We start from the raw sequence: 20,729 nt of genomic DNA, 5'->3' as shown, positions 1-20,729 counted from the left end.
GGCTCAACCTGGAAAGCCGCCCATCTTCGAGGTCACAAGGGAAGGGTGTCATTCCTAAGGCTGACCACTCACCTTAAAAATAGCTCTTCTCTGTGGAATGCTTTATGTGGGTGGCTTTCTGTTTTTTGGTTTCTTTTCTTTTTTTCCTCTCTCTTTTTTTTTTTTCTTGAAGGGGAACAAACAGAGAGCCTGGGACCAATACCAGAGCTATTAAAACAGAAGGATTAATTCTAGATTTGGCCTCAAGGGCTGGCAGATGTTTTTGAGAACAGAGTTGGGGGTATGTTTAAGGACACGGAGAACTCAAGCTTGTCATGTGCAGATGTGGCGAAGCTGGAGTGAGTTCAGAGAAGTGACAGAGATGATTACAGGGACAAAGAATGGTTTCTGAGGGAAGGCTAAAGGGATTCTTTTTGCCTTTATCCCAAGAAATGAGAAAATAATGATTATTAACTTCAAAGTCTGTTTGCTCTTCATGTCTGCAACAAGCCCAATGAATGGAAATGGGCTTGAAATAAAAGCAGGAGAGAATTTGGTGAAGGAAAAGGAAGTATGTCTTGCCCTTCAGAGAGAAAGACATGGTAATCTGATCCCCAGAGAGGCTAAGGAGTCCACACTGGTGTGTAGTTTTTAACAAGGGGATACACTATAAATTAAAAAGAAATAAAATAAAATCTAAATTCTTCGACTGCTTTAAAAAAGTTCTTTTTCTTGATGGTCTAGACTTTGGGGAGCAAATACTGGAAAGGTGTAAACATTTCATTTCCCCACCGTGCTTGGGTTCTCCCAGACCTGACAGCCCGGTCTTATGAATGTTCCATAAAAGGAAATTCATGGCTAAATCTCCGTTCTCGGTCCATGATATTTTTCTTGATTTTTTTTTTCTTTGCCATTTTCACCACTTTGCAGAGCACATATGGGGAAAAGGAAATGGAGGATTAGGGCTAGTCTGAGAGGCTTAACATAAAGAGAAATAGGCGCAGATCTGAAAGAGAGCATATGTCATTGATCTTGTCCACAAGCTAATTGAGAACATTCCCAGGCTTCGCGGGGCAATACTATTTCTAGACTCCCAGGATTTAAGAAGCGCTCAATAGTTCGACAGAAGGCAGTGTGCCTGCTGGATACGGAGTCGAGTTAAGCAATAACTCAATCTGTCTTCTGAGCCCCCCCAAAGCACGAAGACCTCAGGACGTGTTTCCTCTCTTCAAAGGCCCCTCCACACCTACCATGAAGGAAATAACAGAAATAATAATGAAGAAAAAAGTGTGGGACTTTGTCCTAAACAACCGAGTGCAGGCAGACTCCTTCGTGGCCCTAATATTCCTTTAGCCACGGGTCCATCCCAGTGGGCCAGATGAGACTCCAGCTATACGTAAAAAGAGCAAAAGCCTCCATTGATGACCTTCAAGCTGGCTCAAGAACCAGATGAAAGCCGTCACCGTATGGAGTTTCCACTTCCCTGTGAGAAACCACAGGGGTACGTGTGTGGGGGCCATGAATGGAGGTGCTCAGATGTAAAATGTTATTCACATGCAAGAGATCACTGTTATTGTTTCCTGTAATTATTCTGCCTAATAACAAAAGGAAAATAACTGATTTTGACACCCAAGTTTTGCTGCAAATAGGCAGAATGTTGTCATGAATATGCAAAATATTATGATCATTGCCATACCTAACTAATTGCATTTGAAACATGCTGGCCATAAAATAATTAATTAGCAGTGCAGAAAGGCATCATGATAGTAGCTATAAATACTAAACATAACTAATTATTTCCGTCATAAAACGGCCCTGCCAAGTAATTTATAACAAAACCCGGCCCGGGCGGCAAAGCCTCGACTTCTCCTCGGACACGGCATTCGAGGGCTGTGTCACCGAAGGCTTTGTATTTTGTGATATTGTCAGCCTGAGAGGAGACCAATTGGAACATAAACTAAAATGAAACTAATCTAGGATTTTCAATGTTCTTTGAGCTGTCAGGTGATTGTTGTGGAAAATTCAGGCAGATCCTTTTTGTTGGTGACATCAAAAGTGGTAGGTCACTCTGGACCGGCGGAGTACATTCTGAGCTCAAGCAAAAATTGATTTCCTTTTTTAAAAAGCAGCTGGTCTCCCCATGAATAGCCCTCTTTCGATTTTTCTTCTCCAGTGAAGCATTCAGCGAATGCAGCGGGCATAATAGGCTGAAGTAAACAGTGTCAGGTTCTGTTATATCAGGAGCTCTTTTAAACCAGGCAGACAAGCTATCATCAGGGCCCGAAACCCCGCAAATCACGGCAGAGTCGGAAAATGAGTTTGCTTCCTGACCAGTGTGTTGATGACATTTTGAAGAATGGAAGGAGGCGCTTTGCTAATCATTCCGGCTGCTGCATGCTCCATTATGATGCCATCTCGTTAATGAGCAAAAATAATGTGCTGGGATGAGGTGGGGAAACAATTAGAACCTCTGAGAGCTGGACTCCGGGCTCGGCTTTGGCGTGAGACAGGCGAGAGAATCTTGGGATGCGTCTCTTAGCATCACGCGTCAGAATCCTTTGGCCTCATTTTTTTGTTCCCCTGCCGGTTTGAAAATAGGAAATTGGCCTACATCTTAACAAAGTACCTTGCCCTAGTTTGGCGTCCTTAGGGTGATGCCCTCATGACCAATTGGAAGACAGCAGGTCTGTTTGTGGCTTTTGTTTGTTTGTTTGTTTGTTTCTTTGTTGTTTCCCCCAGTGACTGTGAGCAGACAGGCTGTAAACAAGGATCTGGGTGATGGAAACGGTAAAACACTTTCATTGCTGCCCTAGCAGCTTCAGGCTTGCCAGGATTCAGTTGCCTACCAAAGGGCCATTGGACGCCAGCATTCATCTTGTTCTGAAAAATATTTCTCTCCTAAGCACCCGGTTCTCTCTGCCTGCATAACTGTATGGGTGAAGCTAGGGCCCATTTAACCCACCGTCCTCTGATGGGGGACAGGAGGTGAGCTAAGGGCCTTCAGTGAGCCCCGAGAATTTGATGCAAGTGCCATTCACACTCAGCCTGGGAAGCCTTCCCCCGGAGAATCTCTCTCAAGTGCATTCCTCTGCCCACTGCTCTGGGGATGAGAGGCAGCCACTGGGAGCAGAGGGACTCCCGAGGCACCCCAATGGGTAAGTGCCCAAGGGTGAAGCAGGGAAAATAAATACCAGCTGCTGGTGCTGGGGACCCCTTCTTCCTCATCCCTGCCAGAATAAAAAAGCCTCCTCGCCAGGAGGGGGCTTCTGAGTAACCGCACCTCTAAATAGAATGTAATTACGGAGGAAATTAACTTCACAGCTAAAGATTGTGTTGTCATGATAATTTAGAAGAGTGGGAAGGATGTTTTCTGAGCAATCCCTGATCTTTTTTTTTTTTCCTTCTCTCTTTTGGGTTATCACTTAATGGTATTCATTAAAACTGATAACAGAAATTGCTTCTCTTTACATTTCCTACTGGGTCTCGATTTAGTGGAGTTAGACTTTTCTTGAAACAATACATTAATGTCATGCCCAATTGACTTCTGTTGTAAAAGAAATAAATCTCCCATGTGCCTTTGTGGCTCACATCTGGAAATGCTTAAAAATATGCACTCTGTCAGCCCATTGTGTGAAGAGCAACGCAGGTTTGCTTGTTCCCCAATCTCTGCGCCCCATCCCCACTCTGTCCTCCACTGTCGAGTCCTTCTTTTGGCTCAAAGCCGTGTTTACCTTTGGAGAAAATACCTGCTTGGAAGGCACTAAGGGTTTACCTGCCGTCATCTGCCCACCTGTCACTGTTCTTTCACTCAGGCTGTCCCCGCGTCCCAGCAGAACAACACAGCGGCTTCCCACAGAGGCCAAGGCCATTCTTCCCCCAGAAATATTCAGACTAAAGTGCTGGCTCCAAGAGACCAAAAGACCAGGACCTGGATCCTGATACTCCCTAGAAATGTTCAGACTAAAGATGCAGGAGGCACCAATAAAATTAGAGCAAGCACTGATGTCACTTAAGATTGTGCTTCATCTTCAAGCAATTAATAGAGAAAACAGATCTTTCTTCACTCTTAGGATACGGAGCATAATTTGTAGGTTCGTGAAGGAGAGCCACCTGGACATGTGACATGGTTTGTACCATTTACTCAGGCTAGGAGGTTGTATTCAAAACAGAAGGGACATGAACTTGGAGGGAAGAAATGTTCATACATGCTACCATGGGTCTTGGCTACATCTTTACCAATGCAGCTCAACTACGACTGAATCACTGGGTTTCAGTCTTTGCTCTTCAAGGCTACAATCCAGCGGAGGATCCTGGCCAAAAGGAAGCTTCTAGATACACTGCAGGGAGTGTGTATGAGCCTCTACTATGCGCAAACCATTCCAAGCACTTGATACCCACATTACTTCACTTAACCTTTGTAACTCTTATGAGTGTTGCTACTAGACGTTCTCTTATTATAATCATTACTTTATAGACGAGTAAGTTAAAGCTTAAAGAGGTCAAAGTCACCCAGCTAGTCCCAATCTTTTGGTCTCTTGGAGCCAACACATACTTCAAGATACCTTGACCACTTCAATCTGCCTTCCACAAGATCTGACCACCGAGTGGTCCGGCATTCATTTTGAAAAAGATACTATCATTACTTTTCTACTAAATAATTTCAACAGACAACAGGAGAACTATCTCTACTTCGGAGCTGTGAAAAACATGACACAAAAAGTTATTTTATCCTAAGAGCAAAGGAAAGTGGGGAAGGAAGGGACATTTACCGAGTCTCTGTTTATATACATGCACACAGACAACAAGCTTTCCAGGTGGGCATTTTTATCTGTATTTTGCATTTTATACATGGGGAAACTAATGTTCAGAGAGCATAATGACTTGTTAATTTCATACAGCTCAGAAATAGCGGAGCCTGACTCAGACCAAGATCTAGTTTGTCCCGAATCGTATACTAAAACCTGGATTAGGGTGAGAACTTCAAATCTATGGAGTTTTGGTGTTTTTTTTTTTTTAAGATTTTATTTATTTGAGAGAGAGTGAGAGTGAAAGAGGGCATACACACAGAGGGAGAGGGAGAGAGAGAAGCAGACTCCCCACTGAGCAGGGAGCCCGATACGGGGCTTGATCCCAGGACCCTGGGATCATGACCTGAGCTGAAGGCAGACGCTTAACCGACTGAGCCACCCAGGTACCCCCCAAATCTACGGAGTTTGATGATGTGAATGAATGAGCAGAACTGTGCCAAATAAAATGGTTCCATTTAGAGACATCGCTGCTTAAAGCTTCAAATCCAAAGACTTCCAAAGAAAAGAGAAGGAAGTCACCTTAAAAATCACTGTTCTCCATTCCTCATGGGCGAAAGCAGAGTAAACACGCTGGGTTTCCCCATGTGGTTGTTCGGGGTTTCGTGTAAACCATGACATATCTCTGCTGGATAATAAGGAATTTAAAGTGAAAATACACAAGCAAACCAGGAAGTACCGTGATAAGATCCGGCAGTCAACTATGGTTTAACACCTTTCACTGTGGGATTTCTCACTATTCAAGGTCAGTGTGCCCTCCAAAGTCTCCCTGCCTTTTCAGCAACTTAAGCAAATCTGCAAGGGTTAGATAGCTCCTCCTGGTAGCATTTTCTTTTTGCCTCTGTTACTAGAACACTTCCCTAGAACAAAGTCAGTGTCAGATGCAAAAGTGATACACCGTGCAGTTTTGCAGAAACAAAAGGCGTGCTGTGGAATACATATCAGGCAAACACCAAAGTAAGCCAAGGAGCACTGCATGAATACATGAGACGAATAAATAGTGAATAGCGTTTTGCATTTGTAAGTTGCTTTTTATTGAAGCAGTAAACAGTCACATGACCTTGAATATAGCCCTTAGGAACACAGGAGAGCCAGCTTTGACAGCAGTTCAAAAATACTGCAGTTCTAGAGAGACAGAAAAGTGCTAAAATTGATCAATACCCCCAGGTAGAGTTGATGCAAGTTTTACATAAGAGGAAATAACCATTTCAATCTGAATATCATAGGTAAAATTTTGTGCCAACTGTCCAAACTAGCTGTAGTACCCAAATGGGGAGAAGACTTAGTCATGAATTGTGTGCTTTGATCTTGCGATTAGTTGCAAGATGTAACATCAGGTATTATTCTCCACATAAAACCTATGAAAAAAACTCTCCAAAGCTAGAATGCCTAGGGGCAAGGAATAAGATTTTGACATGTACACTTGGGCGGCTCATAGATTTCACAAATGTGGGGGGGGGAGGAATACAGTCTAAACATAGTCACCTCCAGTTTGGAAAGTGTGCAACATTTTAAATACATTATGCTGTTGTGGTCCCATGCCTACCTGTCATAGAGCCAACATGGCTGGAAGTTGAATTCTTGAACGAACGTGACATAAAAGTCTTCTAGCATTAGCAATTTCTGCCTTGTTCAAATAAATTTTATTAGCATAGATGCCCTCTAAAATGGCAGAAAAAAATGTTACTGTGGCTGAACATTCTGTCTTGGATTAGCAAAACCGAATGGTTGACATCTTACCACTTAAGGAATAAAATGTCACATTTACTTTCATATGCAATCTGCTTTTTTATTCATTTGTGCTACCCTAAGACCGCATGCAAGAAAATATATTCACAAAGGACTTACATTAGCTCTTATTCAGAGAGCTGAGTGGAGCCAATTTCTAGGGCAGAGCTGCTGCCTCTTAGGGAACGCTCAATCTTATTTTAATTTTTAAAGAGTGGTCCTACTGGGCAGTAGGCTATTGAATCACCGTTGTGTGTGTGTGAATTTCATGCCTTCAAAGATACACACTAGAGAGTCTTCGGGACTGAAGTTTGTTTGTTTGCAGAACAAGTACTGCCTAGACAGCAGTAAATGCATCCCCACTGGGTCCTCCAAGTACTCCTCATCTCCCCTGTGCATGACCTCTACAGGGAAGAAAGGGGGTTAACCCCTTGGGCATTGTCCTGATTCTCTAACTCAACAGCGCATCTGGAATGCAAAGCTACAAATTCCAATCCCTGGATGCCCACTCAAAAAAGCTTTTGAAATTCAACTTTGTTTCTCTGGATTGAGGCTTCCCTGCCTTTTATGATGGAGGTGATGGATAATGATGACCTACAGAAATTAATTAGCATAATTCACTTGAAGGCTTATTGCTAACATCATTATAATTCATTCCCATAGGAGTCATTTGATTATTGCCTTTCTTGCCAATAGGAATTAAAATAGCTGGTTACTAGTTGCAGATCATTAACCCATTCATCTTTGACATCACACAGGAATGCTGTATGGAGGACATCAGGATCCTGACATGCCCTTACGGTCCATCCTCTCTTCCCGCATGGAAATGCCTTCCATAGTATCCATGAGCTCAACACCAAAGATACACAGGTCACAGAGGGAGGCTCACCAGATGTCCGACAAATGCCCAGAGCTATGGAATATTCAGGCGATACTTCCCTTATTACCTCTCTAAGTACCTTAGGAGGGTTGCACAGAGTTGGGGAGGAAGACTGAGAAAGCTGCCAAATCCAAAATACTCTCGACACCACAGCAGGTAGGTTGCATGGAGCACAGCATGCTTGCAGCAGGTAGTTTATAAACAAACAGCTTAGGGGCGCCTGGGTGGCTCATTCCGTGAACCGTCTGACTCTTGGTTTCAGCTCAGGTCATGATCTCAGGGTCCTGAGACTAAGCTCCGTGCTCAATGGGGAGTCTGCTCAAGATTCTCTCTTTGCCTCTCCCTCTGTCCGTCCCCTGGTTCATGCTCACACTCTCTCTCTCTAAATAAATAAATAAAATCTTTTTTTTCTAAGATAAACAAACAGCTTAATTAATTAATTAATTAAACAGTCAATCAGTCTGATTTCCAAACACACCAGTTTCCAGGGGAAACAACTTCGGATCCACCCTTGAACTTGTTCTTTGTACAAAGTGTATTTCATATTCCATTGCGCATGTCATTGCAATTTTTCCAAAGAATGTCATAATCACAACTTACGAAGCTATGTTTTTATAGGCTTATTCGTACATGTGAGAAAGCTCTTTGTGTCTGTTGTGAATGAGCGTCAGAAGGATGTTTTCCTGGATTAAACTGGATTTACTAATTCCACACATGCATGAACTGTGAAGGAGAAAAGCTGAATTCAAGTAGTTGTTTAAGTTGGAAAAAATAACACATGATAAAAGCATAAACCATTAATAAGAGTCACTATTTAATGTTTATGTATTTGTCCTGACTCTAGTGGGCCCAGTTAGGTCACCGGTATTCACATGGCTTTCTTCAGCTCGGTGTTTCTCTAGAACCAGTCAGGGTAGAATTCATCTCATAAACTTTACCAAAGTCCTTTATTTTGCTCTTGTATAAGAGAGTTCTCTAAGTTTACGTACCTCTCTCCTGAAGTATACATATCATAACTGGACTTCCATGAAGATGTTTTTAACTGCGCATTTCATTGCATGGATCTTTCTCACACAAAAAAATCTAGTATAAACCACCTCTCGGATGACTCTCCAACTTGGTGCAACCATGAGGTGTCAAAAATAATAAATTCAAATGCGCTAATGATAGATGAATTAGGAAAAATGACACTCTATTCTGTTTCTGGAAAAACTAAACTATTCTTCACTCCCGTAAATATCTGTATGTTTACTATCCCAGCATCTAATAGTTATAGATTCACAGAGGATGACTTTACAGGAAAAAAATCAAGGACTGTCCTAGCAAAAATTGCAAAAGATTGAGACTTATGTGTAGTTTTCTTCTAAATTTGCAGTTAGTGGGGCGCCTGGCTAGCTCAGTCAGTCGAGCATGCAACTCTTGATCTCAGGGTTCTGAGTTCAAGCCCTATGTTGTGTGTAGAGATGACTCAAAAATAAAATCCTTAATAAAAAAAAAAATTGTACCTAGTTTCTGACTAAAACAAAACAAAAAAGAGGTATTATTATTATTATTATTATTATTATTATTATGTGCTAGATCTAAAATACTTCAAAAGAAAGGCATGAGTGTGTTGCAAAACCACTAGCCTTGGCCCCTGGAAACCAGCATTTCAGTCCTGACTCTGCTGTTAAGTAGACCCATGGCTCTATGTTCCTCATCTAACTGAGAATTAGTGGCCCCCACATGAAAAACAGAAAGATGAATAAAACCCTGAGCTACATTCGGTGACTGGAGAAATCTACATATCGCAATGCTCTTTCACTTTTTAAAATAAAGTACAAGTGTGCTCTGAAACTCTTGGCAATAAAAGAACTGGTTTTGTGTGTCTGATTTGGTCATAGCCGAGTATGTACGATTTCACACTCTCACCTAGAAATCCATCAGCTCTACAATTACATCTGCATCCCAAAGCTGTTCACAGTAGGTTTCTACTCTGTTTGTCCGTTTGGTTCTTGTACGTTCATTACTTTTGTCAGTTCAGAGCAAAGCAGGAACAGCAGTGGAAACAACCAGCCCCCAGCCACATGCTGGGCCCGAGAGAGGCCTCGGAGATGCAGCCAGAGCCTGCATGGGGTCAAGAAGAAGCTCCAGAGCCTGCATGGGGTCAAGAGGAAGCCGCTGGTTGGGAGGACACCAAGCGCTCCCTGAAGGTTCAGACAGGGAGAAAGACCGTTTCGTCAGATGTGAAAGGCTAGGGTCTGCAGAGACTGGCCCAGTCTTCCCTCTTGCCTTGTGGGGCAAGCCGTGGGGGGCTGTTTGGAGGGGACCTCTGGCTGCATGTCTGACCTGCCTCCACCAGCTGCCCAGGCTCTGCCCTTCCCACTCCTGCTGTTGGTGAAGGGCCAGGGACAGGTGCGAACCCCAAGTCCGCCACTTACACCATTTCATTGACTCATTTTTCTTATCTGTCGAGTGCGTATAACGTTAGTATTTGCTTCCCAGGAGTATGTATGAGGATTTTTGTTTAAAATTTTATTTATTTATTTGAGAGAGAAAGAAAGAAAGCACAAGCAGGAGGGGCAGGGGGAGAGGGAGAGAGAGAATCTCAAACAGACTCCGCACTGAGCGTGGAACCCGACGTGGGGCTCGATCTCACAACCCTGAGATCATGACCTGAGCCAAAATCAAGAGTCAGATGCCCAGCTAACTGTGTCACACGGGCACCCTTATGAGGAATTTTTAAAAATTATATACTTGAGGTACATTCATACAACGCAGCTATGTAGCGCTCAAAAGAGATAGATAACTATGAATAAAATAAGGCAGAGATTAAGTAAGGATTTAGTAAATATAGACTAAATCAATTGTTATATTGGCTTAAGACATGGAAAGGCTTCATCCTGAGTATCTAATGAATTCCACATTACAGGATCGGACTAAGGCTTTTTGACTGATAAAATCTCCATGAATATATTGAAGTGATAATATCTAGAAAACGGACTTTTTTACTAAGTATAAGCAAAGCTCTTTTAGGTAACTTAGCTTTAAAAAAAAAAAGAAAGAAAGAAAAGAAAAGAAAACAGGAAGAAAAGCGGTATGTTTCCTCCTCACCTGGCTTGTTTCACGAGGCAAATGGTTATATGCATCACAGATACACCTACTAAGATCTCCAATTTCACAGAAACCTAGTTTATTGTGCTGGGAGTTTCAAAGGGGAGAAGCAAAACTGCTCTGTGCCTGTGATTCACTTTGTATCTCATTTAGAGAAAAGTGAAAACAAATTAAAATCTCACACAAAATAGAAGATGAAATAACGAGGAAGCTAATGGAGTTAGACAGGAAGTGGTCTAACATTAGAGGTTAAGATGGTGGATCTTGAAGTCAGTCAATCCCACCTCAGTGAGCTTAACATTTTCTGGACTCCAATTTCTTGATCTGTGAAATGGGGTCATAAAGAGTATCTGCCTCAAAGAGCTATATGTGAATTAAATGAGACAATACATGGAGCGTACCTGAAGCTTCTTGGAATCCCTATAACCACAGCGGTTCTCAAATTGGATGCTTTATTAAAAAAAGCTGTCAGTTGCCAAAGGGTCCCCGAAGGCCTTCAAGACTCTAATTGAATTCATTACCCCATTGCTGCATAAAAGAAGGTCTCAGAACGTACTGGTTCAAAACAATAATCAGGTATTACCTCTCAGTTCCTGTGCATCATGAATTCTGGAGTGATTAAGCTGGGCGGCCCCAGCTTGAGATGTTTCGTGAGATTGCAGGGAAGATCAGCCAGGACTAGGGGCATCCCAAGCTCCTACTGATGCTAGAGGAACTGCCTCCAAGACAGTCCTCTGACAGCTGGCAAGTTGGCACTGGCTGGTGGCCGGGAGCCTCAGCTCCCTTGCAGCATACACACGGCTATGGGGTGTTTGAGTGTCGGCTCTCCTCCGAGCACCTGATCCTAAAGAAAGCAAGCAGACGTGACAATGTCTTTTATGACCTGGTCTCCTAAGTCGCACCCTGTCACTTCCACCAATTTTGTTGGTCATGTGGCGCAGCCCCAACTACCTTGTGGGCGGGGACTAGTCAAGAGCATGGATGCCCGGAGTGGGATCATCACAGGCTGACCATTGCACTAGTACTTTCTTGGAACTGAACCCAAATCCCTCTTTTTTGAGGCATTTGTAACCCCTTCTACTAAAAAGAAGGAATAAAGCCCCTTAAATTTCCTCCCACTGAAACATACTCTTTCTCCAGTGACGCATTACGTGTGCAGTTGACTTGTGTTGAGGGGATGTATTGTATGGAAAGCACGTATCTTTAAAAGTACTAAAGTCTTGCTTAGGGTAGTGAGATGCTCACACTGCAGGAGGCCCTAGGGAAGTGAGTTCTCATCCTCCCATCTCCAGCTCTTGCTAGCAGGGTCACTGGTGGCATGGAAAGGCAGGTAGGATGGTTCATGCCATGTAAAAAACCGCTTTCCTTTCTCTGTCCATTCACACCTGCCACCCCGTCTGTTTAAATCTGGAGGGGATACTAAAGGGTCAGAAAAAACACATGCAAGGACCCATGCTTAAAATGGAATTCATTCTTCAAGGCCAAGCCAGCAGCAGAACACAGACCTTTTGCCAATAGATTTTCATACCTCCTCTGCTAAAAAAATACAGGGAGAGGGCCACGAAACATCAATTTGGTCATAACCATTTGGGAACTTCCAGACATAAAAAGAGAAGCCAGTGGATTATTGGACAAACTTGTGACACTCTGATCAGACTCCCTGCAGGGACATTTCACACCAGGAAATGGGAGCTAGGGAATTCGTCATTCAGGGCAACTCAAGGAAGGAATTTAATATGACTTTTAAATACCCAGCTTACTGAGGTGTCATTTAGCTGTAATACACTTCATCCATTTTAAGTATACAGTTGGATGACACTTCTCAAACCCACACACACACACACACACACACACCTCTATCACCACCATAATCAAGACTCAAGATATTTCTCTTACCCCCAAAACGTACCCTCAAACCCAGTGCAGTCAATGTCTCCCCCATTCCCACACCTAGACAACAAGTGCCCTGCTTCCTGTCACTCCACAAGAGTTTGCATTTTCTAGAATTACACATAAATGTCATCATTCAGTATTCACTCTTTTGAGCTTGGCTGCTTTCACTCAGGATAATGCACTCGGGTTTCATCCATGTTCCTGTGTGCATCGGTATCTCCTTCCTTGTTATCCCTGAGTAGTATCCCACTGTATGCATGTACCACAATTTCTTTTACCTATTTACCAGTCGTTTCCAACTTGGAGCTATCGTGCATAAAGTTGCTGTGAACATTCATGTGTGGGGAACATACTTTTCCATTTCTCTTGATTAAATACCAATGAATGGAAATGACAGTTGATATGCTACGTACATGTTTCATGTTTAAAACACTGCCAGGGGCGCCTGGGTGGCTCAGTCGGTTAAGCGTCTGCCTTCGGCTCAGGTCATGATCTTAGGATCCCAGGATCAAGCCCTGCATTGGACTCCCTGCTCAACAGAGCCTGCTTCTCCTTCTCCTCCCTGCTTATGCTCTCTCTCTCGCTATCTCTGTCTCTCTCTCCTATAAATAAATAAAATCTTTTTAAAAAAATAAAAAATAAAACACTGCCAAAAGCATTTCCAAAGTGCTTCTGCAATCTTACCTTTCACTGGCAGAGGATGATGATTTCATATCCAAAGTAAATTTTTGAACATTTTTTGAGACCTACAGTATGGGTTCTGTCAGTATTCAGCCGAGAAAGTCACTGTGGGTAAGAACAATGCCACTCTCAGAAATTCTAGAAGTTATAAGATACATGAGCCTCATTTCTTGGGTTTTGAAGACGGCCCATCTATCCCAACATGATAGCACGGCTGCATCTGCTGTGGTCAGCACAATGACAGTAAAAACCGGGTCAGAGATGAATCTCATTGCACGGTCAAGGTCCCTCCACTCAAGAACTTCCAGGAAGGGAAATTGTATAAAGAATGGACTATCACTGGGGCGCCTGGGTGGCTCAGTCGGTTAAGCATTTGCCTTCAACTCAGGTCATGATTTCGGGGTTCTGGGATCAAGCCCCGAGTCAGGCTCCCTGCTCAGTGGGGAGCCTGCTTTTCCCTCTCCCTCTGTCTGCTGCTTCCCCTGCTTGTGCTCTCTCTCTCTGTCAAATAAATAAATAAAATCTTGGAAAAAAAAAGTGAACGATGGAAATGCAAGCCTGGTCATGAAGAAGGAAAGGCTCCAGGGTGAGACATATGTGAACTTGTGCTGTAGTCTTGGCCAAGTCCCTGAACCCCTCTCAGCCTTGGCTTCCCCACGCATCCAACAGCAAGAGCAAGATCTGCTCTAGAAACTGGTTGTGAAGATGAGCAAAAATGTACCTAAACCAACCAGCAAATTGTGAGGACATAGCAAGAGCTCACCAACTGTGGCGAGGATCGCTCACAGCGGTTTTCCAAACGTGAAATGATGCCGTTGTACCATATCTGCAAGGAAGGATATTTTTGTGAATAAATGAGAGTTTGGCTCTGCACATGTGAGCAACGACTATTAGTAGGGAAGTTCGCCAGAGATGCCCAAACCCTCCAGTGGCCTCCAGTTACATTTAGATTAAGATTCAAGTCTTGAACTTGGCCTCCCAGGTCTCTCTGATGCAGCCCCTGGCCACCTCTTTTGCTGACATCCATTTGCTTTCTGTGCTCCAGCCACAGTGGCCTCTTTCATTCCTAAAGCACCCCAAGCCAGATGACCTCACAGCTTTTGCATTTTTTATATCCTCTTCCAGAGCCCAACTCCAGCCCCAGCTAGCTATATGGTACTCTCTGCTCAGATGCGTCCATCAAAGTTGACCTCTACCGACCCCTACCTAAAAAAGCACACTTACCCATCCCCTTGTGTTGCCTTACCCAACTTTATTTTTTCTTCACACCATTTCTCACCATTTAACCTTAAATTCTATGTCAATTAATTAACACAGGAATGTAGGTTTCTTTTTTTTAAGATTTTATTTATTTGAGGGGGGACCACGAGTTGGGGGGAGCGGCAGAGGGAGAGGGAGAAGCAGGCTCCCCACTGAGCAGAGAGCCCGATGCGGGGCTCGATCCCAGGACGCCGAGATCATGACCTGAGCCGAAGGCAGATGCTTAACCAACTGAGCCACCCAGGTGCCCCAGGAATGTATATTTCATGAAAGCAGCAAATTTATTTGCTCATGACTCCCCAGAACAATGCCTGGCATATAATAAGACTGATATACACTTGTGCTGATCTATTTTGGAATATTTTTGTGTAAATAGCATGGCAAGCTGTATGTAGGAATAAGTTCACCCCCAAGAGCATCAATCCCCAAGGGCTGCCTGATAATCATAAGGAATGTTAGAAATGCATTGGGATTTGGTGGAAATGGTGATGTTTAAGACATGGGATTGGCTGGGAGGGACTTGAGGACCCACGGCTCTTAAATAAACACGGGATGATTCAACCACCCTCATGGCGGCTAGACGAGAGGTCAACTCTGCCTCTTCCGACACTTCTCCATGGAGGAGACATAGCCTTGCTGGACAAGAGCCTGCAAACGCCCCCAGAAGAAGGTTCCCGTCCACTTCACCGTGACGTGTGCCTCCTTCATGCAAGGTGTTGATCTGGGGGTCTAAAGGCACAGAGAGAGAGAGAGAGAGAGAGAGGGAGAGAATGAACTCTTGAGGACTATACACTGAGCCTACTAGCTAATAAATGTCTGTATGATTGGTGGACCCTGCTCAGAAACACACTGTCACTGCAATGTACCACCTGGTAGCGAGTCAGCAGGATGGATATGTACAAGCCTTGCTGGCCTCCAGCCTTGAAGGCTGCAGCTATTCCTTAGGAGAAACTGACAGTCACTAGTGCTTACCCACATCAACCAAATCAAAGGAAGTCCAGCTCCGACAGTAACAGCACTCAATAGAGATAAAGGCGGGGGGAAATGAATGACTATTCTTTCTTCAATCTTCCAGGGTAAATTACAGTGAAGATTTGACACTATAGTCTTTAACTATGTTGTGTACAGCCTTTTTTTTTTTCTTCTTTTTTTTAAGGGAAAGCACAGTGACCTCATTTTCCTTCTGTGTCTTCACTGTTGCTCTGTTCTTTCTTCTGAGAAATAAAACTCGGTCACATTTGTCTGGCAGTTCTCCTAATCAGTCCGCAGCTGGAATGAGGCCCCGGCTTTGCTTGTGTTGTGAACCTAGTGTCAGTTCTCTCCTTAACAGTCTCGTCATGCCTTGAGGGGGAAAAATGCATTTCAATGCTTTATGGCAGAAGGCAGTAACTTTCTGCTCTAACCCATCACAAAAACCACAGTAAGGGACTTCCGCAAGTTTTGCCAAATTTACCTGTCACTGATCCAGAGACAGTGGAGGGAATTTCCTGAAACAAATCTGTCAATGGTGGAGATTGTAGGGAACAAACTCTCTGATCCTGATTTTATTTTTCACAGACCCAGTGAGAAATTGGGCTTTACTCACAATACCCCCTGACTTTAATAGAATCGACATTTTTCGGAGGAGTCTTTTCCTTGCGGTAACACTTACTCATTGTCAAAGGGCTGTGTGAGCCCCAACAAGCCCCATCAGCAGCTTCACAGCTGGGGACACACATCGGTCACAAGTCGTACCCACTGCTCAGGGGCCTCTGTGAACCACAAATCAAGTGGAGGAGACTGGCTTCCTTGGCAACCACAGACCAGTTTCCAAATGTCTTAAGCATTTAAGGACTGTCACCGGCCTGGTAATATGATAGACACCTACAGAAAACTCTTGTTATCAACATCCTAGCTTTGTACGGAGTGGAATCACCACCCATGAACCCATTCCTGATGAACAAGGTCCATGACCTGCCTTTATATCCTATCAGGTTAACGAAACCATATCCCCAGATTTCCATGAAAACGAAGGTCATTTCTAGGAAAAAAATCTCCTAAGACAAAAGCCAGGGGTTCCCTCCGGAGTTTGTTGGTAGCAGATGATACTCACTAAATGCATCTTTTCAGGTGACCACTATTCTGATCCCGATCCTACCCATCATTAAATAAGGAGGGCTGATGGCCACGATCCACATTTACCCAACAAGGATTATAATGACAGGGCAACAAAATATCTTACATACAAACAATCTGCACTGTGTGTTGAACTGCTTCTTAATTTTTTTAAAAATTTTATTATTTATTTGTAAGAGAGAGAGAGCACAAGCAGAGAGAGCAGAAGGAGAAGCAGACTCCCTGCTGAGCAAGGAGCCCGATGTGGGACTCGATCCCAGGACCCTGGGATCATGACCTGAGCTGATGGCAGATGCTTAACAACTGAGCCACCCAGGCGTCCCTGAAGTGCTTCTTAGAACCGGGTATAATATCTACACAACCTTCATTAACAGAATTACTACCAATACACTCAGCCAAAAAGGTGTGTTTTGTGGCCAAGCATCTAACTCATGCTTGAATATGAATAACATATAAAGAGAGACTAAAAACTTCTATGGGCTTCAGAAATTTTAAAAAATAATCTCCAAATAGCGATAGCTAGTCAATACCCAATGACCACATCTCAACCACACAAATTATTTACATTTCTTTTAAAATAAATTATTTCTAAAACCTTTTAAATTAGCATCTAAAATCATTTTCGTCATTTTTCCCCCATGTGCTGCAACTTCTCATGACCAAGGATTAGAACATTTGTTTACCATTATCTCTATACAACCTGGGGAAGGAGTTCTTGAAAACCATAAGTAAAGCTCTACATTTGGGGCGCCTGGGTGGCTCAGTTGGTTAAGCGACTGCCTTCAGCTCAGGTCATGATCCTGAAGTCCCGGGATCGAGTCCCGCATCGGGCTCCCTGCTCGGCAGGGAGTCTGCTTCTCCCTCTGACCCTCCTCCCTCTCATGCTCTCTGTCTCTCATTCTCTCTCTCGCAAATAAGTAAAAAACCTTAAAAAAAAAAAAAAAAAAAAAAAAGCTCTACATTTGAACTAGATGTAAAATACTGACACCGAATTCTATTTCTCTTGAAGAATTTTTTAAAGTCCCTCTATCTTGTTATTTTAAGATGCATACAACAATGATCTGTCTACAGACCTTTTAATTATCAGAGATAGCCCCAATTCAGAATGGGCACATTTTATTGGAGACCTTTGCTGAACACCAGTCTCTTGAAGCCTTAACAAATGTCCAAGCAATTCTTTTTTACCCCCTTCTCACTAGTAACTATTCCACAAAACAATTTCTGATCAATAACTAGGCTCCGTGAACTAGGTTGGACACTCAGTGCAACATTTTTTAGCACTTATGATAGGTTTGGCACTACTATAAGCATCTTAAATGTACTGACTTATTTAATTCCCTTTAACAACTCTGTACATGGTACTCTTCCTTCACTATCTCCATTTACTGACTAGGGACTTGAGGCATAGAGAGGTTAAGGGACTTGCCGCCAAAGTCCCTTACACGGATGACAAGGAGCCAAGGGTTGAATTTAAGTACTCTAGCACCCAAACCTGACTTTTTCAAACTGATTTTCTTCAACTGAGTTGCATATGAAGGTCTACCAATGAAATAAATATTCTAAGTATTTTATTTAAAAATGACTTTGGGATATCCATCAACAGTAGAATGAGTAAATAAATATATCCATGCCATAGAATACTACGCTGCAACAAAAAAGGAAAACTATTGGTACACACAGCAACATGGATAAGTCTCATAGACATAATGTTGAGTAAAAGAAGTCAGACCCAAAGAGGACATACTTTATGATTTTACAGATATCATACTTTTCAACCTCAGCACTATTGGCTTTTTGAGACAGATACTTTTTTTGTTTTAAGGTTTATTTATTTGTCAGAGTGAGAGAGAGTGCACGCGCACGAGCAGGGAGAATGGCAGAGGGAGAAGCAGGCTCCCCACTGAGCAGGGAGCCCCACGTGGGACTCGATCTCAGGACCCCGGGATCATAACCCAAGCCGAAGGCAGACACTTAACCGATTGGGCCACCCAGACATCCCGAGCCCGGTACTTCTGTGATGTGGGGCGTTGCCCTGTGCATTGTGGGATGTTTAATAGCATGCCGTGTCTCCACCTCCCAGATGTCAGCAGCAGCTCCACCACATCCTCCCATCTCCCACCCCTTGCCCATTACGAGAACCAAAAATGTTTCCACATATTGCCAAATGCCCTCTGGGGGGACAAAATCACCTTCAGGTAAGAGGCATTCATTTCCAACTAGATCAAAACCAGGTGAAACTAGTCTGTGGCGTCAAAGGTTAGAAGAGTGTTTACCCTGAGAGAAACCCCACAGACTTGAGTGGGGGTGCGAGGAAGCCTGCTGGAAATATTCCAGATGCTGATCCAAGGGATGATGGTTAAATGGAAAATTCATCAAACTATACACCTGAGATATGTGAGTCTTATTGCATGTAAGTCATACAACACTTAAAACAACAACAACAACAAAAAAGTTGTTGGCTTGGGTATGGGAGGGAGAAAGGTACTTCAGGAACTGAGAGGAAGAAACCATTCTCATGGGACAGGAAGACTCTATGAAGGCTGCCAGGAGGGCATGGTCCTGAGCAGTAAGGAAGTGAAGAGCAGAACTGACAGAAACAGGGAGGGCATTCCTGTCACAGGAACCAGCAAAAGCGAAAGGCAGAAAGGCAGGATCCTTTTTCACTAAGAACATTTTACCAGGTGCTGTGCTCCTGTGAGTGCGACCAAGGGAAATTCAACATGCATGCTGGCATAATACGCTTCCAGGTGGTAGTACTTAGGTCAGGGCTGGGCTCACAGGGGGATGTAAGAATCACCATTTGGTGATGGTGAAAATTAAACCTTTGAAATAAAATAGAATCAAAAAGCTATGGGGCCTTTTAGCTCATTAGCTAAGTCTTGGAGAACCCCCCCACTGTCATCCATTCTTGCTATCTGTCCAGCCTTGCTCTACCCAAGGTGGATGATGCTTCTGCTACACGTTTCACAGAGCTAGTCAAAACAGGAATAAAATTCTCCTGGGGAGTTCCCCACTGTTTTTTTCAGCTGCGATTTTCTTGCAGGCTACTAATTACTGTTAGCTGCATTATTCACCATCATCCTTAATTGAGCATGAACAATGGCTCAACACTGTAAAGAAAAGGTTAGAAGAGAGTCATTTTACCGAAACCAGAGAACTGGGAGCTAAGCTGAAGACAGAGAAGAATGAGAAATAGACATTCTACCAAGGACAAGGTAGCCACTATTAGAGCTCTCTGGAATGTGGATCTTCTCCACGCAAGTGAGAAAAAGCTCATTATGTGCCATGCAGTCCTGAGTGCAGAAGGGCTATGAGGCTCACCCCTGGCCAGACACCACCAATCCCAAAGGAGACAGTCCTTGACATTATGTGTATGGGAAGAGGTGGGGTTGGGGGGTGATCTAGAATGTGGAGGACAAAGCAGCACTACTTTATATCCTGCTGCGTGGTCTTTTATATTTTACAGAGAGATCTAAAGCCAGTGAAAAACTTGGAGGGCAAGATAATCACTTTTCAGACTTTGAGATCTTAAATGATCCCATGCTTCCTTCTCTTGAACAGCTATGTGTTCGTAAAGTGTTACAACTGAGGTTTCTTTGAATCATCGCCATGTCTCCCTTTCTTGAGTCCTCTGTATCAGGATAATTTTAGCTGCAATTAATAGAATGCCAAGGGAAGAGTGTTTAAGGCACTAAAAACACTGGTCATCTCCCTTATCAGGAAGTCTGCAGACAGGTGGTTCTGAGGTTGGCAAGTGTCCACACTGTCCCAAGAGGATGTCAACCACTCTCGTGTTTCTGCTAGGGCATCCTCAGAAGTTGGCAATGCTTTCTTCGTAGGTTCAAGTTGGCTGTCCCAGCTCCAAGAATCAAACCCCCAATAAGCAATATCCAAAGCTGGAAGGAGGACAAATAAAAAGCTTTTTCCTGCACCACCCACTATTTTATGAGTGTAGAAAATTTTTCCCAGAAGCCTTCTTACATCACTGACTAGAACTGCCCTAGTTCAGTCACTGGGCAAAGAAGAATGAGATTTGCATGACTGCCTTAAATTAATCATAATCCATTCAGGAGCTGGATGGGATTTGTTATAGCATCATAAAATCAGAGATCTTTCACCAAGGAAGAAGGGCAAATGGCTGATGGGTGAGCAATCTGTCTTGTCCAGATCCTGACTTTGTATTTATTTTCCTTGAATAGCTTCCTTTCCACCTACAGTGATATGTTCACTATATAAATCTTGGTACCAATTTTAGATTATTAATTCAACTAGTCACAAATTTCAGACCTCACAAT

General features: G+C 43.3%; 1 long non-coding RNA gene across 1 annotated transcript in view; it reads right to left on the bottom strand.

The window, feature by feature from the left end:
* The window catches only part of LOC118522898 (uncharacterized), a 650,767-nt gene that overhangs the window by 531,522 nt on the left and 98,516 nt on the right, over positions 1-20,729 (bottom strand). The window contains exon 3 of the long non-coding RNA XR_013445856.1: positions 11,069-11,329. This is a non-coding gene — a long non-coding RNA (uncharacterized LOC118522898). The remainder of the gene's footprint in view (positions 1-11,068; positions 11,330-20,729) is intronic.

This window comes from Halichoerus grypus, chromosome 2 (assembly GCF_964656455.1).
Source record: "Halichoerus grypus chromosome 2, mHalGry1.hap1.1, whole genome shotgun sequence".
In the NCBI taxonomy this organism is placed as follows: Eukaryota; Metazoa; Chordata; class Mammalia; order Carnivora; family Phocidae; genus Halichoerus; species Halichoerus grypus.
The sequence above is the reverse complement of the archived record's forward strand: the minus strand, read 5'-3'. Positions and strand labels throughout refer to the sequence as shown.